At 40.2% G+C, this 26903-nt stretch overlaps 1 protein-coding gene across 1 annotated transcript in view; it reads right to left on the bottom strand.

Annotated features, from left to right (window-relative positions):
* The window catches only part of otud7a (OTU deubiquitinase 7A), a 523825-nt gene that overhangs the window by 360985 nt on the left and 135937 nt on the right, over window positions 1–26903 (bottom strand). Inside the window, exon 2 of the mRNA XM_028823137.2 lies at window positions 14921–15051. The gene's annotated coding sequence lies outside the window, so the exon portion shown is untranslated. The remainder of the gene's footprint in view (window positions 1–14920; window positions 15052–26903) is intronic.

Here is a 26903-nt window from a genome sequence, read left to right as displayed (position 1 = left end):
GGAGGAAACCGGAGCACCCGGAGAAAACCCACGCAGACACAGGGAGAACATGCAAACTCCACGCAGGGAGGACCTGGGAAGCGAACCCAGGTCTACTTACTGCGAGGCAGCAGCGCTACCACTGCGGTTGACTTGAACAGTTTTTTGTAATTGTCCTTACCTGCCATGTTTGACTTTACTCTGCCCTACTAAAATAAAAAGGTTAATCAGTGGCTAAAGTTGAAAAGTTTGGTCTAAAGGTGTTATCACATTTGTTCCCCATCCCATTGCATAAGAGTTTTCCTTTCATTGAGTGTTAAAACAGCTGGGTGGTTTTGTCGTTTAGTTTAACTCCCCAGCCAATATGTGTAACAAACCCATCACCTTTAAGCTCTTTATTTTATTGTTTCTTTTACTGATTTGTCATATAAGCAAGTTAAAATTTTAAACTCTTATTTCACTTTCAGCACTTAAGTCTTAATGTCTCGTCAGTTAAGCAATGGAAGTTCTAAGAGGGCACCATTGTTGAGCTGTGCTTAGGGCATCAGTTGGGCTTCATCGGGCCCTGAGCAGCTCTAAAAGCAAATCAAGGCATAGGGTGTAGACAAATACTGAAATTTTATGTTAAAAAAGAGCTATATTTTATTTTATTTTCCCTATTTTGCCATTATAGGAGAACTAGCAACCCTGAAACTGTTCAAAAAATTTTCAAGAAGGTTAATAATACTGAGAAGTTTCAACTGATTGAATTTATTGATTAGAAAAAAGCAATAAAGACTCATCACCTTGAAGGGCCAAATCGATTGCGCATAGCCTGTCCTCTTTTTTTGAACACCAAAACATGGTCGCCCTAAATAAAGAGTTTCTAGAATACAGTGTCCAATGAAAACAGAGCCAGAGTCCATATGCAAAAAGCATGGAGAGAGAGTATTCATTAAACCTCGGGGGGCTGTCTTCATCACATACCATGTCTTGTCTTTTTTATTATTTTAACTAATACTGAAAAGTATAAACAGGAATCAATATAGCAAGTGATAATAATGCATAACTCAAAGTAATATATTAAAAGGTAGATACCACAAAAATGGAAAATAGAGAAAATATTTTCAAGGGTATGTAGATAAATTGAATACAGTGTGATAGACGGCCGTGGGACTTGCCCAGTCAGGACACCCTTCTGATGGAAGGACCAGGGGAGAGGACAAGTCCACAGCAATACCTCCCCCAGAACACGAGAGGGCAAGCCCCCCTGGACTGCACTGGGACCATGAGCTTGGAGCTTGGAAGCTCAATCCTGCTGGGGCCCGTGCCCACCACCAGGGGGTGCCTGGACAGTTCTGGAGCCCTGGACTGCAGCATTTCTTCCACACTCAGAAGTGCTGCCAGAAGAGGATCCGGGTGCTCCTGGAGTATTTCCAGGTGCCTATGCAGCACTTCTGCCACACTACGATGTGCCCCAATCACAAAATATTCAATTGTCTAGAGGAAACTTTGCTGTACCATCCCAGCTGTAATGAATGTCTTAGGTGGGGCGGTTGACTTCTGAACATTTAATGGGAAGTTATAAACAACCTTAATTTAGTTGGTGCATTTCAAAAGCAAACAGCTTTCCAAGGCAGTCTGCAACTCTTCAGACACATAGTACAACTTACCATGTACAGTATCCTTAAACATCTGGAGTTTAGTTAAATAAAGTAACACAGAAGGTCCCAAGTGGGATATGAACTGATCACTTTCAGAATGAGAAGCAGCATCTTCCAAAAAGACTCACCAGCACCTCTGCATACGTACAACAGAACTGTCTGAGGACTACTCGCAATTCTCCATCTGTTCACAGGAACGTCTTCATGTGCACAGTGGAGTCTATCCTGCATCACATTCTTATATGGCACCTACTTGGCGCAAAATCATAAATCACTGCAAAGGATGATGAAGGCGGCATAGAATATTCCCAGCGCACAGCTGCCTTCTCTTCAGGACACATACAACGCTTTATACCTTAGAAAGGCCAACAGTAGAACTGAAAACCTCTTCAGCCATTCTGCGCAGGCACTTCCTCCCTCCTGGCGAACAGTACAAGGCCATAGGCCTGCACGCCAGTAGCTTCAGGGATAGTTGTACAGTTTCTGAACAGTCATTCTTTAAGAGTTCACCTACTGAAACAAAACAGTGTGTATGAATATGTAATATTTGTAAATACATGCTGTTCAGTGCCTGTTAAAAAGATTCACATGTGTTATGTGAACAAATAGTGCCTTTTACAGTTTGTTAAACAAGACTTGCAATATCTAATTAATGTGATGTGTTAAATTAGAAATATTGGATTTTTGTAGATAAGATACACCTTTTAGTGTATAAAACTGTGTGAACAAAACTGCATTATAGGTATTTTAAAAAGATTTTAACAATGAAGTGTCTTTTTTTTCTTTTTTTAGAAAGAAGAGAAGCAAGCACATGAGTGATTTATAGCATGATAATAGAGAGAGGACACTGGGATACATACAAATAAGATGGAAGAATACTGAGAGGCTGTAGTGGGCTGGCGCCTTGTCCGGGGTTTTTTCCTGCCTTGTGCCCTGTGTTGGCTGGGATTGGCTCCAGCAGAAACCCTGTAACCCTGTAGTTAGGATATAGTGGGTTGGATAATGGATGGATGAATACTGAGAGGTATGCAAATATAAAAGCAAACACTAAAAAGTTCTTATTACCGTTAGACTGTACAAGTTTAAACCCAGATAAACTGACCAGTGTGCAGAAGGAGCTTACATTATGCATCATCTACGATAATATCTTAATTGTAGTTTTAAAGATGTGTGAGCTGAAATCATCGACTATGTCACTCACTTTGCAAAAAACAATCAAAAACACACCTTCAGAGTCTTCGCATCCACGGTCTCGTGTAACCTAATAGGATAGACTGCTGAGTATGCACAGTCAGCGCACCACAAGATAGCGTAGATGCCTAAAACTGAGGGACCAAACAGCGGCATGGGATAAACAGCCTAGCAATCTACGTCGTTAAGATTTAACTGCAAGACGAGGATCATCCTCGCTCGTATAGAGGTGGTTTGGTGGTCTGGCTTTGAAAAGACTGATTTTGCTTAAAAGATGGCAAAGTGTAAGCCACACAGTCCCGTAGGTATTAGGCAAAAAAAAAAAAAATCAGTTCAAACAAATTACGTTCGAATGGATTATTTTTACTTCTGTATTTTTATTTCTGTATGAAGCATATGCCTATCAGGTACGTTTTATTTCACAAGCCATCTTGGTTGGGGGTCCTTGATCCCAAAGCACATTTTTTTTCTTTCATTATTTAAAACACTCACGCAGATCCCCACCACCTCACCCTTGTGGTTGCAGAAGTTGGGGCAGGTGATGACAGGAGGGACAGAGCAAAAAAGAAAACAAAAGTCTTTTAGCGCCTATAAAAAAAAAAACCACAGGAATTCAGAGAAGGCGAGTCTCCACACACTGCCATTAAAAAAGAGATCAAGAGCTGCTTGACGATACTGGAGGTGGACGGTGATGTAAATCCACTTGAGTGGTGGGAAACACAAGTATATTACACCCAAATTGGAGAAACTTGCAAAAAGTACTTGTGTACCCCTGCCTCAAGCAGCCCCTCCGAGACGGCTTTCAGTACCAGAGGAAATGTTGAACATGTGACCGGGCAGCTCTATGGACAGATGGTGTGGACAAATTAGTGTTTCTGTCACAAAACTTGACATTTCTTCAGTAGAATTTCTTTCTGATATCTTTGTGCAATATATGACAGAACTTTTTTACAAATGCTATTTTTTTTCCTATGCAGTATTTGACAGAACTTTGAATTTTTACATCTAGTACAGTATGTTAGATTTTTGTTCTTGCTTGTATGCTGCACAATTCACCTTTCAGCAGAGCAGTTTGTTTATCCAGACGGTAATGTTCATACCCAGTAGTTCAATTATGATTAGTATTTTATTGCCTTTGGATTCATATCTTGTTTATGTTAAGGGTAAGTGTCTGTTTAAAATGCTCTCATTAGAATAGTTATGTTGGTGTTAGTGCAGCTTTTTGTGTAAATCCTGTAGGCCACATTGAAATGGTTTGCTCATACTTGCACTTTTGATCTCAGTAATATGTTGACAGGTGATTTGAATGTTTTTGTGTTAATTTATTCAATTTTAAGTAAATAAATAGAACCTGTTTTCCTTAACTATGGTGTCCATTAATCTCATTTGTAAACTACAATTAATATCATATTATCAAGACCAAGCTAAATCAATAGGACTTACAAACACATTTTATCGTCAAAGTCTGAGAACATATTGAGATATGTTGGCCAATATCGCACACCCCTAGTGTGTATATATGAAATGAAATTGGTTTTTGGAACATTGCCATTAACAAGTTACAATGGTTAGCTAAGCTTTACTAAGTAATAAGAGTAATAAGATCACTGGGCATTATCAGTTGTCTTATTCTGGCAGATGCAACTATTGCTATCACCCACCAAGGCACTTTATAAAGGAAAAGTATTTGAAAAGTACTGGTCAGAGACATCACAACTAGCCGAGAGAAACCACATGAGGAGGAGGGAACAAGCATCATATCCGGCCTAAGATGACAAAGACTAAAAGCCAATTGACTGCCTGATCTGAAACTTGCTATGTGACTCTGATTGGAACTGATCAGGTTGTTTGTTCTCACCCATTATTTTAGCTAACATTTTGAAGTATGAAATAAAGTTTTAAACATTTCACCGAAACTGCCCTGCTATTTACTGATGCTAGTAACTCTAACACAGGTCATAAGTGTTAAACTGTTCAGCAATATAATAGGTGGTACTCATTTGGGTTCAGACTGTGTTCTGTGATTGCGGCAGAAGAAGGCTCCTGGCCTTTGCTAGGGTATTCAGAGGTTAAGCCTTTGCAATTAGAAAGGAACTGGTGGGTCTCAGCCATTGTTAAGGCATTTCAGAGGTTTAGTCTTGAATCCTTTACAATGGAAGCCTACCTTATTAAGGATTACAACGCTAAGCACTGGAGGGTATAGGTTAATGATTTCCAGGACTAACGTATCCACCAATCAGAATAATTTTTTTGGAGGCTACAGTGCCTTTCTAGGATACTTTCATGGTAAAACATCAACCTTTTGTAAGTTTTGACACTTTATTGTTATTTAACATTGCATCATGGTGGATTTATTTCGGTGTTTTTGACATTGATCAACAAATGAAGACTCCTTAATGTCAACGTGAAAAGAGATTTCTGCAAAATGGTCTAAATTAATTACAAATATAAAACCCAATATAACTGACTGCAAAAGTATTAATCTCTCTCAAGTCACTATTTATTAGATGCACCTCTGGCAGCCATGACAGCCAGTGTGCACATGTCTCTCCTTCTCCATCAGCTTTGCATGTCTCCTGGCTCTCTCGGGTGATTTAGAGTGAATAGCCTTTGACAAATTCAGCCACAAATTCACAACTGGATTGAAATATGGGCACCATGTCACCCACATTGCTGTTTTTAAGCCATTCTTGTGTAGTTTTGGTGTTATGCTCGGGGGCTTTGTCTTGGTGGAACACTAATCTTCTCCAAACATGTGCGTGTTTCTCGCAGGCTTTATCAGGTCAATTTAGATGATTTTAGATACTGTATTCATACAAACCCTTTTTTCTGCCGTTGCATGTCAGATGCAACCAGAACGGTAAGAAAGAATAAAAACAATGTTGCTACACTGTAATGTTTCCCAAAATATATATTATCACATTTCATTGACTTAAACAGGTCATTTTTTATATAAAGACTATAGGATGAACACTTCAGCAGAACATAAACACAACTTCCATATCTACCCCCACAGCAGGAAACATGATGACAGAAAAAAGTAACAAAAAATATTCTACATTTTCTGTTTTAGGTGATGAAAAACAGGATATTTGACAAAATGCAAAAATGCAGGTTTTACGTAACGATGTCTGAAAAGAAAGATGTTTCAGGACTATCAACTGTATTTAAGAAAAGGCCTGTGTGAGTGTGCATCATCAAAAGGAAAACAGGTAAAGGTTATTTCCATTTTATGTGACTGATGAAGGCTATAAAGCTGAAACGTTGTTTTTTTAACCTTTGTTTCATTTTCCTGTGTGAAAATAACCTTTACCTTTATTTCCAAGACAAACACGCACACACACATATATGTAATGTCATGTCATAGGAACACTATATACAGTCTATATACTGCTCAAAAAATTAAGGAACATTTAATCATGACAGTCTAACACCAAGTGAGTTAATCTTCAGGGATATCAGTCTGTAAAGTTAGGAAGCACAAGCGACTGTAAATCAACGTCACCTGCTTTGGTGCAAATGAAAGTGACAGCATGTGCACTGGAGAGGGAACAGCAAGACAACCCCCAAAAAGGGAATGGTGTTACAGGTGGTGGTCACAGACAATTGCTCTCTCCTTTTCCTGCCTGACTGATTCTTCTCCAGTTTTGCATTTTGCTAGTGTCCTTGTCACTACTGGTAGCATGAGGCGGTACCTGCAGCTGAATCAGGTTTATTTTAAACAAAAAACAAACTTCTGGGAGGGATGATGATCACTGGACAAACAAAATCTATAAAATACGCAACAATGCTGCCTCGTTGAGCCTCCCTGAACAGGTCCCGAGTCTCGGCCTGCCTGGTAGGGTGGCTCAGCCCACAAGTCAACTTATCAAATACAACCAATACGCCCTGCTGCCATCTCCTGTTTCAATCTCTCTCTCGCAACCTTGACCTATCTTCACGCTCTCCAGCTCTCATTTCAGTTCTAGACCCAATCTGTTCATAAGGAGGCATTAAAACCTATCTCTGCATAATCTTAGCCAAGGCAGAAAATCAGGGGTCACCAACGGTTGTATTTTTGCTACAATAAAACAGGCCAGAACTTCATCCACCAGCTCCTGGTTTACGTACACCTCTGAACATGTGTTAACTTTACATGGTCATGTCTCTAAAGTAGCTTCCTAGCTGCCTGATCCATTAGCTGGACAACACAGGCCCATAAATTACTTTCTAGGACTCTGATACTGAGTGCTCTCTAGTAGTTTAAGAGTGTTGTTGCCTGTCATTTCCTCCCTGACCTCTCTCTCTGGCAAGAATCCCCTCCAAACGTTGAATTACCTGTCCTTGGTGGTACGGGGTGCAGCTACATAATCTTCTCTCATGTCATTCTGTAGGTGGAATACAAAGCAGAAATGCAGAACTTACTGCCCTTGGTGACTCCTGTGCTCACATGGTGGTTTACACAGGGCATCTCTGGCTGCCAGTAAAACTGTCTTTTTTCTGGAGACCTCATCCTTATTGTAATATCCAGGTGACTTCTTTATTTCTATCAAACTCCTTCTACCCAGGCATTTCTTCACATTGGCTTCACCATGATGAACGAATCAAGGAATCTTCCCAGCAGTGCTGTGTGGAAGGCAGGAGTTAACTCTTACTGGAACGGAGCTGGTTCTTGCCTTCCAACGTATTGTTAGATCACATGGCTCCAGTAAATTGTCAGGGAGACACGTGCGCACACACACACACACACACATGCACACACACATTCAATATCACACTCTGGAGATATGAATAACTTAACACTCACAATTAGGGTGTAGAAGTATAGGAAAGACATACTAACACCCGAGAACTTGACTCATGGCTTAACCAGCATCTCATAACATGCTCTTCCAATAAAAATGCTCTAGAAACTATTTTAAAAAAAAAATCTTCCACTGGGTTTTTAATGTTACAAAAGTAGGGCAAGTGTTCAAAACTCAAAGAGGCAAAGCATAAAATTATTGGCCGGTGACACAAGATAAATGGAAAACAAGTACAAGTACTAAGTGGTAAGACAGCGGACAAGAAGCACAAGCATTCCTGTAGGTGCCAGAATGGTTATTTTCAATAAAATATTAATGCTAATATGCTTTCTTACCGACTAAACATTTCTCCTGCATTTCTTATTTATGGGAATGTGCATCCATAGAAAACAAGGGTTGTGGTTTCACCTTCAATTCACATTTGCTGTTTAATTACAATGCAACTATGGCAAAAGATGGAACCTTTAAATGCTTAATACATGCTAAAAAGAAAATACTACTAATATGACCGTCTCATTCTCTGACTCGATTTACAGAATTTGGAGGCAGGTAGTGTGGAAAGATGGGAAAGAGTAGTGGAAGCTACATTAAGAAATTAAGTGATAATTAGTGAGCAGCAGTACGGTTTCAAGCCAAGAAAGAGCACCACAGATGCAATGTTTGCTCTGAGGGTGTTGATGGAGAAGCTTAGAGAAGGCCAGAAGGAGTTGCATTGAGTCTTTGTGGACCTGGAAAAAGCGTATGACAGGGTGCCTCAAGAGGAGTTGTGGTAATGTATGAGGAAGTCGGGAGTGGCAGAGAAGTACGTAAGAGTTGTACAGGATATGTACGAGTGAAGTGTAACTGTGGTGAGGTCTGCAGTAGGAGTGACGGATGCATTCAAGGTGGAGGTGGGATTACATCAGGGATCGGCTCTGAGCCCTTTGTCATTTGAAATGGTGATGGGCAGGTTGACAGACGAGATTAGACAGGAGTTCCCATGGACTATGATGTTTGCTGATGACATTGTGATCTGTAGAGATAGTAGGGAGCAGGTTGAGGAGACCCTGGAGAGGTGGAGATATGCTATGGAGAGGAGAGGAATGAAGGTCAGTAGGAACAAGACAGAATACATGTGTGTAAATGAGAGGGAGGTCAGTAGAATGGTGAGGATGCAGGGAGTAGAGTTGGCGAAGGTGGATGAGTTTAAATACTTGGGATCAACAGTACGAAGTAATGGGGATTGTGGAAGAGAGTTGAAAAACAGAGTGCAGGAAGGGTGGAATGGGTGGAGAAGAGTGTCAGGAGTGATTTGTGACAGACGGATATCAGCAAGAGTGAAAGGGAAGGTCTACAGGACGGTAGTGAGACCAGCTATGTTATATGGGTTGGAGACGGTGGCGCTGACCAGAAAGCAGGAGACACAGTTGGAGGTAACAGAGTTAAAGATGCTATGATTTGGATTGGGTGTGACAAGGATGGATAGGATTAGAAATGAGGACATTAGAGGGTCAGCTCAAGTTGGACGATTGGGAGACAAAGTCAGAGGCAAGATTGCGTTGGTTTGGACATGTGCAGAGGAGAGATGCTAAGTATATTGGGAGAAGGATGCTAAGGATAGAGCTGTCAGGTAAGAGAAAAAGAGGAAGGTCTAAGAGAAGGTTTATGGATGTGGTGAGAGAGGACATGCTGGTGATGGATGTGACAGAGCAAGATACAGAGGACAGAAAGATATGGAAGAAGATGATCCTATGTGGCGACCCCTAACGGGGGCAGCTGAAAAAAGAAGAAGGAGGCAGGTAGTGTGTGGTTTTCTGTTCCTCCACTTCATGCACATATTTAAAAACAGACTATGCTTGTGTGCTGTACAACATAACAGGACATGACAGATGCTAACCCTGGATGGAGGTAAGAAACTTCTAGTTCAATTTGTACATGTAGTTCAAAATACAGGCTACCCACTGCATTATATATGTTATTTCTTTTCTGCAAATAGAGCAAGAGGAAGATGGGAACTTAGATCTTAACTTAGAAGTTATACAGATTTGATGAAATTGTAAACAATTGCTTGTTACAATAAATTGCAGGTTTAGAAATGACGGAACAAATCAACATACAGTAAATGATTTTTTTTTTCTGCAGAAGAATAAGATTATGAGGAATGGGGGAAATCTCTTAATAAGCACAGCAAACCAAAACTTGAATACAAGTCGTATATGTAACATGAACAGACTCTTTGAGGACTAGGAGGAATGCCAATGTAGACATGACAAGAACGTGTAAAGTCAACATACATAATTCACTGCACCAGGGTTCAAACCCAGCACTGTGGAGCTGTGTAGTAACGCTTGGTGCCATTTTTCTAGAAACTCCAAATGAGTAGAATAAGTGTGAACTAATAGGTGAAGCAATAGTTCAAAGATCATGTTGGTCTCTAACGTGTCTAACGTATTCAAGATTGGGTCGTTTTTTGAGTGCCATTTTATCCCGTTCATCCACATATTTCTAGACCTGCTTAAAGGAATACTCCCCCTGAATTTTTTTTTTTTTTAATATGTTACCTCCTCTTTGTAGCTTGCAGCGATGGCTGAGAAAAAAAAAAAAATCCATTGTTTATATGTAGAATAGAGAGACCAAAATTATGGTGACCAACAACAAACAGTAGCAAAAACATCTCTGAAAAAATTTCATGCTACTTGTGTTGCATAATCCACATGTCAAGTCATCCAGTCATATGCTCTCAATTTTCTAAGCCCATGCATTTTTACCAAAATATTGTGAAACAAGCCATTAACTGGAGAGGCTACTGTGAGCTAAAATTGAACTCGCTCAAACTCAATTGAGCATTAGAATTGAAGACCCGTCTCCCCTTCTTTCATTGGCCATGAATCCAGCCCAGTAACAGCTCATTTGCTGGCTAACATTGCACATCACATGATGTCAGCAGTGTCAAGTTCACTGAAAGAGATACACAACTAACAATTAAAAGTTAAATAAAAGCGAATGAAAATATTAGGAAGAGAATCTGCCTTGTACTTGTGCATATCTACATTGCTTTAACCAGCAGAAGGTCTATTCACCAATGCAAAACTACCGCTAAACTCCAGTTGTGGATATAAATATAAAAGAAACAAGGGTGGATGGGACTACAAATCAAAAGTTTGTTTGCATCCAAGTGTGTTCAAGTTTCATTCATGAAAGCATTTTCTGGAAGTGGATTATTCAACAATAGTAAAAATACACGTGTTTGAGACATAGTGAGCCCAATTCTATTAGAAATGTTATCTCTGTTCTGCATGAAAACATGAGAGTAAAAATTGAGTGCATGTTGGTCAAATGGTGCAGCCACCTTAGGACCCATGCATGAGGAGGGCCCTGAAGGATGCTGCACCTTTCTCATCTCTTTTCAACATCATTACAATTCACTTATTATATTTCCATATTTAACACGTGTTTCCTCCCATGCCCCTGGATAAAAGAAAATGTCAAGCCTCCATCCCCAGCAGCTTCCTGAGGTAAGTTTGCTTGTTAGCAGGGCCATCCCCTTGTGTGTCTGCTCTCTGTATTTGTGCAGGGAGAATGCTGTGCAAGTCCTTGGCCTCAAGATGAATTGATTTAAAGCAGGCATTCCTGACTGAAGTCTCTAGCTGCCTAAGTAGGCACTGTATGATCATTAAAAATGCTGAATATGGTTTTGAAGACGCTTCCAGGAGAGACCCTATTAACTGGTGTTTTTGCTGTGCTCTGACTTATTGTCAACTCACCATATTGTATGTTTGCTTAGTCAGATTGCTAACAAGGCTGAAGTTGGCAATTTACTTGAAGTTGCGTAATTGTAGAGGTCTGACATAACCTGAAGATCCACATTTTTATAAGAAATACATCGATATGTGTCATTAAAACCTATAAGTTAAAAAGCAACATTTTAATTTCATTCAGCTTTTGCCAGGCCCAATGTGAGACCATTTGTCAAATTTATTGGCAACCCTGACGCTCTTGTATCTTTTACACAGGACGGTTCAGAAGATGACAATGTTTAACTGACACTCTAAATGGTTCTAGTGTTGTATTGAGCCACTTTTATTTTCACAAATCTTAAAAAAATAAATAAATAAACACAGCAGTACCATTTTGTTGAAGAACAGCTATGGCTCAAGAGGACTTGAATGGATTGGCTGTGATGTCCGTTGAAAAGAAATTAGCTGAAAGTTTGGACTATGAGAATTTAATAGAAGACGTTACTGTGGTGAAAGTTAGGCAAATTACATTTTGAAAATAATCTGTAATTTTTGAGAATATAAGCCTTATATTTTGAATGAAGTATTTGATCTTTTTAATGACTTAAAATATGCCGATAGAACTTTATCAGCAAATGTTTTTCATGAACAAAAAAGTTGCTTTTCTTTGTAAATACATTAAAAAAACAACAATTTCTCATTATTTCTGTGGCATAATTGTATGTCTAACTGCAAATAAAATTGACAGCCATGAAAATTAACTGCTTATCCTTCTATTTCATAAATTTATATGTGCACAGTCATAATGGAGGCGAGGGGGGCGTCACACTGGATGAGTTACCCTACAACAGGCACTATTCTGATGTTGGCCTTGCCTGCATCCATTCTACCTGGACCTACCTGGATAGTCCCCAGCCCCTTCAACCCTAAACAGGATTAAGCAGGCTTGACAATGTTCTGTTATGCCGTTATCTTACATTTTCTAAAGCACACCTTGTAAATCTTAACAACTCAGATGTTTCACAAGCTTCATGATGTCTTGCAATACTGCAGTTGTGGTGGTTATAATGAATGTTATAAGCTGATTTCACAACTTCGCCTTTGTCACAGCAATTTCCATTATGAGACACCACCTTTACATGTACATTAATTTGCTTGGCAGATGCTTTTATCCAAAGCGACTTACAAAAGAGGTAAACATAACTGAACAATATCACGCTAGGCCTGGTTGTTCGGCAAGTGTAGTTGGAGAGGTTACAAAAGCTGATTGACACAAGTGAAAAGATGCAGTAAGTAATAAATGTACAATCATAGACTAACAATTGATAAAGCAATTAAACTTAATGTAACAACAAATCAACCAACAATATGAAAGATCATAGAGTAAAGTTTTTTTTTTCTATTAATCAGACAGATATTCACAGAACAAGTACATTAAAAACATTGAGGGAGTCAGCAGTACAGATGGAGGTGGGCAGCTCGCGCCACCAACTAGGAACTACACAAGAAAAGAGTCTGGATTGAGACTTGATACCATGCAGAGGCGGCATCACCAGACACGGTTCAAACACAGAGCTGAGTAGACGAGAAGGACTACAACATCTTACTAGTGTCTCCATGTATGCAGGTGCTGACCCACTGACATGGGATTTTAAAGCCACACTAACCTGCAAACACACTTGTTTTACAAAACCTGCTTTGCCTTTCAGCGTTCCCAGAATACACTTGACTCCTGTCCAGGTCTTTCAGACCTCGGCCATTTACCAACATCTTACCAGTGTCTCCATGTACGCAGGTGCTGACCCACTGACTACTCTGTAGGCAAGCTTCAGGGATTTGAGCTTAATGCATGCTGCTACAAGGAGCTAATGTAGCAACATGAAGAAAGGCGTGACAATGTGCCCATCTCGGCTGGTTAAATACAAGTCTGACCACTGCATTCTGGACTGGCTTGATAGCACATGTCAGTACTCCTGTCAGAAGTGAGTTGCAGAACACACCACAGCATACATACCACAACAGCAAAGTGCACAAGTGGATGTTATCGATTCACCTATGGGATGCACCTAACATGAAAGATACCAACTGACCTTGTGGGGTCTTTTCTTAATGGGGAACAAGAAGAAATGTCAAAACCAGCTATATACCCGTTATCTTTAACCTTTTACCTGCCTCAGTGTTCTTATTGTACCCTATGTATTTTACCCTAGGGACCTTCAAATGGCAGGCTGCTCGCTGACTGGGACTGTCTTTTATTTTTATTTCTTTACTTCAACCACTGATTCAGGACATTACAAAGCATCATTTGTACCCTCAGCTAGGCCAGGAATAAGAATCCAGAACTTGGTAACAGTCTTCCTTTTCTTTCCCGTTAAGGGTTGCCACAGGGGATCATCATTTTCCATATCCTCCTGTCCTCTGATCTTGTTCTGTCACACCCACCACCTGCATGTCCTCTCTCACAACATTCATAAACCTCCTCTTAGGCCTTCCTCTTTTCCTCTTTCTTGGCAGCTCTATCTTTAACATCTTTTTCCCAATTAACAGTAATAATCAATCATCAAACAGAAACATTGAATTTATAATTTTAAAAATGATATTTATTGACATAATAACCAATAGGAGCAATACAAAGCATTATACAGCCTGGGTGGGTTCAAGTAGTCTTCATTCATCCATCCATCCATTTTCCAACTTGCTGAATCCTAACTACAGGGTCACGGGGGTCTGCTGGAGCCAATCCCAGCCAACAAAGGGCGCAATCCCAGGCAATGTTTTGGGATGGCAGTTCCTTATTTACAGATAATACTTTTTAACCAAAAAGTGAAAAGAAAGAAAGATTTCTTGCCTGAGATGGGGCTCCTGTGCAGGTGTCCAGCAGCTAAGCAGTTATATTGAAATGTCCATTGGCTCCTCTCAAAGGATCAGAAAGGCAGCAAATGAACCAAACACTCCATTCTTGCAACAAAGCACCGACTAAACTAAAAACTGAACTGAAAACCAAAATTAGTCTCTTTATGGAAAAAAAAAGTTCTAATACAAGGCAGCCAGACTCTGCCCCCTTCTCATGCAAATTCAAAGCTTACTGTCCGCTAGCAAAACAGCTAACATTTTTACAGTTTCTCAAAAGACATTAAAGTTGTCACACAAGCTGAAGGTCAATTCCCATGGGATTTTAAAGCCACAGTAACCTGCAAACAAACTGGTTTTGCCATTCAGCATTCCCAGAATACACTTGATTCCTGTCTAGCTTGACAAGTCTTTCAGGCCTCGGCCATTTACCTGAAATCTGCCAGGTGAAAAACATTAAAGCATCCGCCATACGCTATACACCAAAAAGTGATGCTTTGGCAGTAAATGAGTGACTGAACCCCCAACTTGCTTCTTGGATGCTATCACTTTTCTTTAGAAGTTACACTTTTGACTCTTGCTAACACATAGTTCTTCTCAGTACACACATTTCTATCCTCATTCCACAATGTCCTATTAAATGATTATTTTAATTTGGTTAGCTGTGAATGACAGTGGGTGTTTTGGCGATGGGCTGGCAACTAATAGTATCAATAACAAAATGAATAGATTTGCTCAAAACTTCATACACACATACCAGAGTTTCACTATGCATTGACTGACATTAGGCAGCTTCTGCATAGTCGTCGGTTTTCCATGGTCTCCTTGAAAACCGCCTCCGTTTCCCTCAGTAAGTGCATTTCCAGATGAGAGATTTCAATGCATTTCCTGTGGAGAAAAATAAAATGTATTTTACAAACAACTTTTCAGAATTTTTTTTTCCCCTTTCAGTCTCCTGCACCCGTTCTCATGCCTCCAAATCATTTACGTTATCACAATTGGACATATTTAAGAAAATGCATTCAAAATTGACTGCGGCAAACTGTTCTGCTATCTTCTGTAAGTCAGACATAGCTTAAGGTGATATCTCCCTGCTGACGGCACAACTGCCCCCAACAGTTCATCACATGCTGGCTTTCTTTTTTGGAACTGGGCTGACGCTGCTTGCAGTTCTGTCCAGCAAGGGCATTTCCTTATCAGTGTCTGCTTGTGGGTTGAATTTAACACTGTCTCACCAGATTGCTTTCAAAGCCACCGTGTGAGGGTTTGGGCATGTTATGTACATAAGGCTCTGGGGGAAGGACGGACATCTTCCAAAATGACTGATTCAACATCTTAATAAAAGAAAGAAGGCCGTAGAAGAAACTTAATAGGGCGCAAGAGATAAAGCAATGCCAATATTGTAAATGTAAATAAATTAATAGCAAGTCACAAATGCATTCTGTTTCATAGTATTAGGGACAGCACAAATTGATGCAAATAGTGTTCAAAATATGTTAACAAAAATAAATAAATGCAGAAACATTTGAAAATTACAGTAAAACTCTATTTCTTTAATCAGAAAAGTCAGGTAGGATCCTGTAATAACAAACATTTTCTGCTAAAGGAAACAGTTAAAAATATTATTATAATAAAACATCTGCCTATATTGAAAATAAATGCCCAAATGTGGTGGTCTAATACATTTATAACTTAGCAATAAAAGGTCAAAATGAGGCAATTTAAAATTATGTGCATAACCACAAAAAAATTCTGCAAATTTTCAATAATTACATTTCCTAAAAAAAGAAAAAAAAAGGCAAATTGGCACAAGTTATGTTCAACATGTATTTGAATAAAAAAGTAAAAGTTTAAAAGCTTTCCAGGTTATAATAAAAGTCTATTTCTGTATAAAGATGAAGGCTTGGATTAGCGCTAGTCACATTGAAAATATCTTTGTATATAAAGAGAAAACCTGAAAAAACTTATAATCAAATTCTACTTCTATTGGTTTAATATTTCAAAATTCTTCAAGTCCCACTTAAATTCTGAATTGATATAATTACAGTGTTGTAAGTCATAATCAAATTATGACAATTATGATGAAATGTTGCAAGTAATATTGAAAATCCAGTTGTGTGTCAATGTAAAAACCAGAAAAAAAGAAAACAAAATTTCCAGTTTTACAGAAGCATAAACTGTCAGCATTTAATCAGTCCAAGTCAACTATTTTGTCTATACAGCCAAATGTGTCCAAATGTTCAATATATCATAAACAAATGCTAGTTTTTATTAAACTGAAAAGGTGACATGGTCAAAATAAAAGTATTTTAAAGGCAAAACAAAAAAAGCTCCAATTCTTAAAGCAAATATTTTTCTATATAAAAGAGAAAGATCTGATCAAATTATATTTCACTCGCTGTGCTAGCCGTCTAAGAAGGATTTAAATCTAAGTAATCAACATAGACCTCAGTGTTAACGCTTGCAGTGCGTATGTCTCTGTGAAATGCTATTTGGTATGGAATTTGTAAAAACAGTGTTAAGGATTGTGATGCGTCATCTGTTGGAATGACAAAGACATAGCAACTGAACAGATACAAAGACAGACACATTTTTCCTCTTAATAAGGTAGATTACTAAGGTGAAACAGTGGAAGGTTGAATTTTGCAAATCAAATTGTGTTATTTGTTCATGGCTTTCTTCTTTTTTTCCCCTGTTTATTGTTTAAAAATCTAATTCAGAACTTTCAGTTTGGGGTATTTATTTAATTATAATGTGAGATTTAAAGTTTGATATTAGTTACCCTGGGTTATAATGTAATTTCTGCTTTTATTCCTATTGTATGCCTTAAAATATCAGTGAAGTTCTTTGAGCATTGGAAAGGTGCTAAATAAATAAATGTATTTGTATATCATTTTATATTGAAAATCTAGTTGTATAATCGATGTTAAAAACAGAAACAATTAACATTAAACTCAGATTCTAATTTTACACAAGCCTTTGATCATCAAACGTAGAGACTACTAGTAGGAGCTCAGTCCTCTGACGCCATCTTTCAGGAACAGGAGAGTTTTATATTTTAGAGGACCAGAAGGGGCTTAGTTTTTCTGCAGGTTGTGGTCGGGGTCACTTGTTCCTTTTGGGTGTTTCTTTTTTTGTTCCTCTGCGGAGGAGGAAGGAAAAAAATAAAAGTTAGCATCAGCGCCACATTATGTCCCAAGGTGGTACTGCATACCTCATTAGAGCCAGGAAGGTAGTCCCCTAACACGCATGTGCCACAAAGGCATATTTCTCTGTAATCTTTATTGAGACATTAAACACACAGTCCATAAGAACTTACTGATGTGAACGACTTCAGACAGGATTAAAATTACAGCAAGACCCTGCAGTAATTATTACTTTAGCCCACCTTCTGATTCAAGACTATTCTCATCCAAATAGAGCTCGAGTTACACTGAAAAATACCAACAAGTCTCCAGGTAGCCATTTTTGGGCTTAGGCCCCTAAGAGTTAAACATGGCAGAAATGCAGATTGGAGAGCATTTACTAGTCCAGGCACACGTATAATTGCCTCTTTCCCCCTGATTACCCAAGCGGCACACTTCAGATAAGATATCCCCAGGGGTCCCATAATAACTGCCGTTTCACTGGGTTAACAGAAGAAGACTGTCTCTGATAATTTCACCGTTCTAGTTGATTTATATATTTCTGTTTAAAGGTAAAAAGTCAAAATGTTGCATAAGAACAAGATTATCAAGAGGAATGATTGACTGAAAATACTGAAATTTTGCATATAAAACCCATTAATCGTCACATTCATAACAATGAACACTAATATAACAAAGGTAATATTACTATTAAAAATAGTTTAAAGCAAATTGGGCCGACTAAGGATGGCACTTTTCTGCATCAATTTCAAACTTGTTTAATTTGTATGGGTGAGTGATAAATTATTTAGACTTCCATACCATTTCCCCAACCCACTGAATCCTAACACAGGGTCATGGGGGTCTGCTGGAGCCAATCCCAGCCAGCACACGGTGCAAGACAGGAACAAACCCCGGGCAGGGCGCCAGCCCACCGCAGGACACACACACACACACACCAAGCACACACCAGGATCAATTTAGAATCACCAATGCACCTAACCTGCATGTCTTTGGACTGTGGGAGGAAACCGGAGCGCCCGGAGGAAACCCACGCAGACACGGGGAGAACATGCAAACTCCACACAGGGAGGATCCAGGAAGTGAACCCAGGTCTCCTAACTGCGAGGCAGCAGCGCAACCACTGCGCCACCGTGCCACCCATTATTTAGATTTGCATATTAATAAATCAAAAATCCTAACTTGCCATGTTCATGAATATGCAGCATGTCATGAGCATATGAGTTTTTGATGCCATGCTTCACATAGCGGGCAAATTACCAAGCAATCAAACCTAAACCAAGAAATATGTGGGACGTGCTTAGTTTGGACTTTCTGTAACTCTGTTTAGCCATTATTTTTGTAAATACTTTGAGCTACTTTCAAGTATGAAATGTGCTATATAAATTTGTGCTGTAAGTACACTGCCCACTGCTCCTATAGGCCATGATAAGCGTAATTCTCCCATCACACCCTGTGTCATAGTTACAGTACAGTGAGACTTTGGTATCAATACAATGCAATGTGCACCGATCAGCCACAACATTAAAACCACCTGTCCTGACAAATCAGCTCTGACCCATCAAGGCATGGACTCCACATGATCACTGAAGATGTCCAAGATGTCCACAACACATCCTTTAAGACCTGTAAGCTGCAAATCGGGGCCTCCATTAATCAGACTTGTTTTTCCAGCACATCACATAGATGCAGGATTGGATTGAGATCTGGAGAATTTGGAGGCCAAGTCAATAACTCTTTGTCATGTTCCTCAAACCACTTATGAACAATTTTTGCAGTGTAGCAGGGAACAACATCCTTCTGAAAGAGGCCAATGCCATCAGGGAATACCATTGCCATGAAATGGTGTACATGGTTTGCAACAATCTTTTAGTTAGATGGTACGTGTGAAAGCAACATTCACATTACATAACAGGACCCAAGATTTCCTAGCAGAACATTACTCAAAGCATCACACTGCTTTAGCTGGCTTGCTTTCTTCTCATCCTGCTGCCATTGTTTCCCCCAGGTAAATGGCAGATTTGCATACGGCCGTCCACATGATCTAAAAGAAAACACGATTCATCAGACCAGGCCACCTTCCTTCATTGCTCCATAGCCATTTTCCTCTAATCTCTTGGGGTCCATGCCCAGCCGGGACACCCCTCTGCTATGTGTTTAGGGGGAGCAGCCATGGACTGGGCAATACCTACCCCTGGATGCTAGATGGCAGGTGCCTCGGTTTCTTGCAGGGCTCCATGGGAATTGGAGGTGGGTGCAGCCCTGTGGGGTCCCGCAGACGCAGCCAGGGGGTGCTGCAGCTGGGACTCCTGAGCCCATATGGGTAGTGTATTCTCCACACCCAGAAGTGCAGCTGGAACTCGGCAGTCAACCACCTGGAGCACTTCCAGGCGGACTATAAAAGGGGCCATCAACCACCACTCAGTGGCCAGAGTCGGGAGGAGGAGGAGGTTGCCTAGCAGGAGTGGTGGAGGAAGAAGAGTGTGGTGTGCTTTATTTGTGTACTTGGGACTTTGTTGTGCCTGTGGGGGTCATGGGGAAGACGTGCCCCGCAGGTGAAGAAAAATAAAACTTTCTTTGGTTTTATACGTGCCTCCGGTGTGAGTCTGTGTCGGGTCAGGCGCCTATATAGCACCTTTTGTTACACTCTAATCAATGTGGCATTTCCATCAGCAGAATTGCTGCTCACTGGATGTTTTTTTTTCACACCATTCTGAGTCAACTCTAAAGACTATTGTGTGTGAAAATCCTAGGATATCAACGGTTACAGAAATACAAAAACCAGCCTGTCAGGCACCAACAATCACAGCACTGTCAAAATCACCGAGGTCACAGTTCTTTCCGCATTCTGGTGTTTTACGTGAAAAGTAACTGAAGCGCCCGACAACTATGTGCATTGTGCTGCTGCTGCCACATCATTAACTGATTAGATAATTGCACTGCTCCTCATACATCTCAGAGTTGTTGGTGCCAAAGTTGCCCGTTAAACAGGGATATCATCCTAGTTTAGTTTCTGCCTCGCCCCAGATGCTGCAGGGATAGGCTGTAGCTCCTTAAACACCCATATGGTAAATGCACTAGAGTGGAGTGTGTTACTTTAATGGAGCAGAGACTTCGATGCCAAAGAAAGGACATGTAAACTGTACCTTGAGCGCAGGTTACAAAATGTTCTTAGCAGATACAAAGTGATGGATCTCATATTTAAAGAAATTTTACTCAGTGTCCAAAAGGGTTTATTAAAAACAAAGGTAAAGATTTTAAAATATTGCTGGTGTTGATGAAGAAGTATAGAGAAGGCCAGAAAGAGTTGTATTGCGTCTTTATGGACCTGGAGAAAGCATAAAACAGGGTGCCTCAAGAGGAGCTGTGGTATTGTATGAGGAAGTCGGGAGTGGCAGAGAAATACATAAGAGTTGTACGGGATATGTATGAGGGAAGTGTGACAGTGGTGAGGTCTGCAGTAGGAGTGACAGATGAATTCAAGGTGGAGGTGGGATTACATCAGGGATCAGCTCTGAGCCCTTTCTTATTTGCAATGGTGATGGACAGGTTGACAGACAAGATTAGACAGGAGTCCCTGTGGACTATGATGTTTGCTGATGACATTGTGATCTGTAGCGATAGTAGGGAGCAGGTGGAGGAGAACCTGGAGAGGTGGAGATATGCTCTGGAGAGGAGAGGAATGAAGGTCAGTAGGAACAAGACAGAATACATGTGTGTAAATGAGGGAGGTCAGTGGAATGGTGAGGATGCAAGGAGTAGAGTTGGTGAAGGTGGATGAGTTTAAATACTTGGGATCAACAGTACAGAGTATTGGGGATTGTGGAAGAGAGGTGAAAAGGAGAGTGCAGGCAGGGTGGAATGGGTGGAGAAGAGTGTCAGGAGTAATTTGTGACAGATGGGTATCAGCAAGAGTGAAAGGGAAGATCTACAGGACGGTAGTGAGACCAGCTATGTTATATGGGTTGGAGACGGTGGCACTGACCAGAAAGCAGGAGACAGAGGTGGAGGTAGCAGAGTTAAAGATGCTATGATTTGCATTGGGTGTGATGAGGATGGAGAGGATTAGAAATGAGTACATTAGAGGGTCAGCTCAAGTTGGGTGGTTTGGAGACAAAGTCAAAGATGCAAGATTGCATTGGTTTGGACATTTTCAGAGAAGAGAAGCTGAGTAAAACGGGAGAAGGGTACTAAGGATGGAGCTGCTAGGCAAGAGGAAAAGAGGAAGGTCTAAGAGAAGGTTTATGGATGTGGTGAGAGAGAACATGCAGGTGATGGGTGTAACAGAACAAGATACAGAGGACAGAAAGGTATGGAAGAAGATGATCCGCAGTAGCAACCTGTAATGGGAGCAGCCAAAAGAAGAAGAAGAAGAAGAAGAAGCTGATAAAAAGGGCAGTGTGTTGGCTCTGAGGCTAGAGATCTGTGCCCTGAGCAGGGCCCTTAACCTGCAATTGCTCTGTCCTGGATATGATATTACCCAGCATCCAGGTCTGCTCCTCCAACTTACAGGGAGAATCTGGGGATTGGTGGCAGGATTGGCACTCCAGCCACTGTAAAAAAAAAAAAAAACACACACTCTGCCATTCAAACTAGTATTGCGCAGAGTTGTCACCCACTGCACGACTGCACTCGGGTCCTACTTTGGGATCCTGAGGTGGTTCATCGTGTGGTGGATCTGGCAACATACTATATCAATCTTTCTCTGGTTAAAAAAAAGTGCAGTATACAACATTAAAGTATCTGTTCTTGCAGTACTAGGGTGTTGTACCGTGTTAGCAAAATGACAAAATTACATCTTGCCTGCAGAAGAGGCCTGAGTTGCCTTGAAAGCTTGCATACAGTCATATGAAAAAGTTTGGGAACTCCTCTTAATTCTTTGGATTTTTGTTTATCATTGGCTGAGCTTTCAAAATAGCAACTTCCTTTTAATATATGACATGCCTTATGGAAACAGTAATATTTCAGCAGTGACATTAAGTTTATTGGATTAACAGAAAATATGCATCATAACAAAATTATACAGGTGCATAACTTTGGGCACCCCATCAGAGATATTACATCATTACTTTATTGAGCCTCCTTTTGCAAATATAACAGCCTCTAGACGCCTCCTATAGCCTTTGATGAGTGTCTGGATTCTGGATGGAGGTATTTTTGACAATTCTTCCATACAAAATCTCTCCAGTTCAATTCAGTTTAATGGCTGCCGAGCATGGACAGCCTGCTTCAAATCATCCCATAGATTTCCGATGATATTCAAGTCAGGGGACTGTGACGGCCATTCCAGAACATTGTTCTTCTCCCTCTGCATGAATGCCTTTGTAGATTTCCAACTGTGTTTTGGGTCATTGTCTTGTTGGAATATCCAACCCCTGCGTAACTTCAACTTTGTGACTGATGCTTGAGCATTACCCTGAAGAATTTGTTGATATCGGGTTGAATTCATCCGACACTCGACTTTAACAAGGACCCCAGTCCCTGAACTAGCCACACAGCCCCATGGCATGATGGAACCTCCACCAAATTTGACAGTAGGTAGCAGGTGTTTTTCTTGGAATGCGGTGTTCTTCTTCCGCCATGCAAAGCACTTTTTGTTATGAACAAATAACTCAATTTTTGTCTCATCAGTCCAAAACACTTTGTTCCAAAATGAATCTGGCTTGTCTAAATGAGCATTTGCATACAACAAGCGACTCTGTTTGTGGCGTGAGTGCAGAAAGGGCTTCTTTCTCATCACCCTGCCATACAGATGTTCTTTGTGCAAATTGCTCTGAATTGTAGAACGATGTACAGATACACCATCTGCAGCAAGATGTTCTTGCAGGTCTTTGGAGGTGATCTGTGGGTTGTCTGTCACCATTCTCACAATCCTGCGCATGTGCCTCTCCTGTATTTTTCTTGGCCGGCCAGACCTGCTGGGTTTAACAGCAACTGTGCATGTGGCCTTCCATTTCCTGATTACATTCCTTACAGTTGAAACTGACAGTGTAAACCTCTGAGATAGCTTTTTGTAGCCTTCCCCTAAACCATGATAATGAACAATCTTTGTTTTCAGATCTTTTGAGAGTTGCTTTGAGGATGCCATGCTGTCACTCTTCAGAGGAGAGTCAAAGGGAAGCACAACTTGCAATTGACCACCTTAAATACCTTTTCTCATGATTGGACACACCTGTCTATGATGTTCAAGGCTTAGCGAGCTAATCCAACCAGTTTTGTGTTGCAATAATCAGTATTGAGCAGTTACATGCATTCAAATCAGCAAAATTACAAAGGGACCCAAATTTTTGTACAGCCAGTTTTTCACATTTGATTTAATTTCATACAACTAAATACTGCTTCACTAAAAATATTTGTTCGGAAAACACTCCAGTACTCAGATGTTCCTAGGAAATGAAAGACATACCAGTCATCTTTTTTGTCGAAAGAAGAGTAAGTTATTATGCAGGCTGAGAGGGGTTCCCAAACTTTTTCGTATGACTGTATTGTAATCTTTTTAGTTAGCTACTAAAAGGTGTTATTTTGCTTGACTTCTCGTTGGTATCTTTTCCTAAAATTGAAAGCTACTTTACTGAATTAAAAATTACACAAGAAAAATGCACAAAACAGAAAAAGCACAGAAGGCAGAATGAGCAAAAAAACACACTATACTGTGCATTACAGGACTCATTTTCAAAGAAAGTCCATAAATTAAGATTTAAAATATAAAACCCAGGAAGGAACACAGAGCCATACAGAGAACAACAAGACTTATAGCGTAATAAATACATTTGAACAAGCTGCACTAGCACCTGCTAAACCTATCCTTCGGGACAAAGTCAAATTTCTGGACAAATGAAATGCATCACAGATAAAATAGACCCATTCAAGAACTACTGGCATAAAGGCACTAGGGAGCATTAGCAGAATGAATTACTTTACTCAATCAGAGCTGAATTAATTTTCATAAAGCAGCAATGAAACATTATATGCGCAGCAGGGCACTGAGCATTTGAGGAAGTGAAAACCGTAATCGGAATCTGCAGCCTGAACTCTATTGCTTGTCCCAGGAGTGCAATTGCTTCTTTTGCTTCTTAGTTAAATGATATTTCCACTGATTTCTGTTCTCGGCTATAGTATCATATATGCAAAAAGGACCAACAGTTTAACTCCTGTCAGACATGCAAGTCTAGATTAAATAAAATGAGCATTTTTGTAAACCAAATCTGAAACAGGCGATCCTTTCACTTCCAGCTCCTCAGCCTCTGGATGACACTGCAGGGCTGGACACAAATGTGCCTGATGAGTATTTGTGGCCTAGAAGCCAGGGTTAAAAACACAATGTCTCCAGCTTCTGTTCCCGCGACTGTTTAAGCATGTCAACCTACACTGCCCCCGTTGATTATTTTTAATGAGATGCTTTAATCAAAATGAATATAAACTTCATGTGAATAAAGCTATTATTTATAAGCAATTCTACTGATCAATATCAATGCTGGCAAATTCCAGTAGTTTTATCAAGTTTAAACAATCCGTTAGAGGCGAGGATTGAACTGGCAACTTTGTACATTAAACTTCAATGCATTAACCATTAGAACACACTGCTTAGTTTATTCTGCTAATTATTTTTTACATTTGTGCAAAAACCAAAAAATGTAAAAGCTAATAGATAATATTTTTAATATAATTTAGCAGCATATGGAATTTTACCTTTTATAAAAAGTCATTACCTGGCGTGATGGATGCACTGGCATCCCTGCCAGTATGGGCACCGCACTTCCTCACCTGGCCAGGAGGCCTTGATAATGGAAGACCATTTAGGGGGTGAAATCTCCTTTCCATGCCAGGACACGGAGGTGGAAGGATATTACAGCAGCTACATCAGAAGTGGCATCCTTAGGCCAGGTTTATACTTCACACGACGCAACGCATTCTCCAGTGGATGCTACTGCTACGCAAGTGTTGTATTGTCTATACTTGCACACGTACTTTACATAAATCTAGAAGATTCCACCAGGTGGCAGTGCAAGGTATCATCACGGTAAGAACAGGTTCGGCTTCTCTGTGCTGTCAATTGCCTGAAACATCCATTAAATTCCAAGGACACCTTGCCATAATATCTCTGAAAAGGATGTTTAATGATTATATCCATCAATCCAAGGATGTGCCCATTCTAGCAATCGGGCACAAGAAAGAAACAAAATCCTTGGATGGGGCATCGGCTCATCACAAGGTGAACACAAGCATACACATACACTAGCATCATTTTAGCATCACCAAATCCCCAAAACTATTATGTCTTTGGAAGGAAACCGGACCACACAGTGGAAACCCACCAGGAAAACATGCAAACTCCAGGCAGGGAACACCAGCGACGCGACTCCCTGCGAGGCAGACCGCGCTGCTACAACACGTGTAATTATTATCAGTATTCATTATTTAAATGAAGTTAACGACTTATCTGAAAAATGTAACATACATACTTTCAGGCACTTCATCATGAAAGTAATATCAAGTATAAATCTAAAGATTCTAAATGTGCTGGGAACTGGAATATCATACATTTAATGTGTTCTGTGTGGCGATTGCTGCTGTCAGGTCAGGAGGAAGCCCCAGAAGCTCGTAGCAATTAACAATTGGGTCAGTTTTAAGATGATGTTTATGACGGTCTACTTTAATCATAAAATATCATAAAATGATTAAAGTGGACATTTCGAGATAAAAGCCAAAATTTCCACTTTAATCACAAAACAGACCTTTTCACCATGTCCTTAATTTTTTTTTCTCTGTGGCTCAAATACACTGCTGTACATTCTGATGCTGTGAAGGTGCAAAAAAAAAAAAAAGATGGCACAGATGATGGTATGTGAGACCTTTAAAATGTATCGTGTCATTATGATGGGGAATATGCAACGCTTGAATATTAAAGCAGCACAAATGCATTTGTCTGTCGGCATTTTGCTTCCCCACATCGAACCATTCATCAAACATCGAAGCAGGCACATCGATCCCGGAGGATTCTCAAAGCAGATTTCTGTCACATGTAGATAGTAAACAGAGACTCGCACTGCGCCCCCCCTGACTTTTTGCTGGGACTTCAACTTGCACACTTGTTGCGTTAATTTCTGAGGACCTGCTCAGAGGACACGTCAAATGAACGTTGGGAACGAATGGTAGCCATGATGCGTGTGCAATCTGAGCGTGAAGTATAAATGAGCCCTTACAACCACTGAGTAGCATCCAGGGTGGAATAAAGAACGACTTATGGCGACTGTGAGCTTTGGGCAGAGTGCCTCCGATTACACTGGGTGGCAGCATCAAATCTCTGAAGCCCCAGTATGGGCACCCACTAGATAGATAGATAGATAGATAGATAGATAGATAGATAGATAGATAGATAGATAGATAGATAGATAGATAGATAGATAGATAGATAGATACTTTATTAATCCCAAGGGGAAATTCACAAATTTAGAATTAACTTAGAATGGGCGCTGTCTGGTTCTGTGCTTGGGGGGCACCCGGGGAAGTTCTTGATTACTGATGTCAGACCCTGGTGGTCCTGACTGACCCGAAAGTTCATCCCAGGGACAACAAATGAAGCACCGGAAGTAC

Source organism: Erpetoichthys calabaricus, chromosome 17 (assembly GCF_900747795.2).
Source record: "Erpetoichthys calabaricus chromosome 17, fErpCal1.3, whole genome shotgun sequence".
Lineage (NCBI taxonomy): Eukaryota > Metazoa > Chordata > Cladistia > Polypteriformes > Polypteridae > Erpetoichthys > Erpetoichthys calabaricus.
This window is presented reverse-complemented; position numbering and strand designations above follow the sequence as displayed.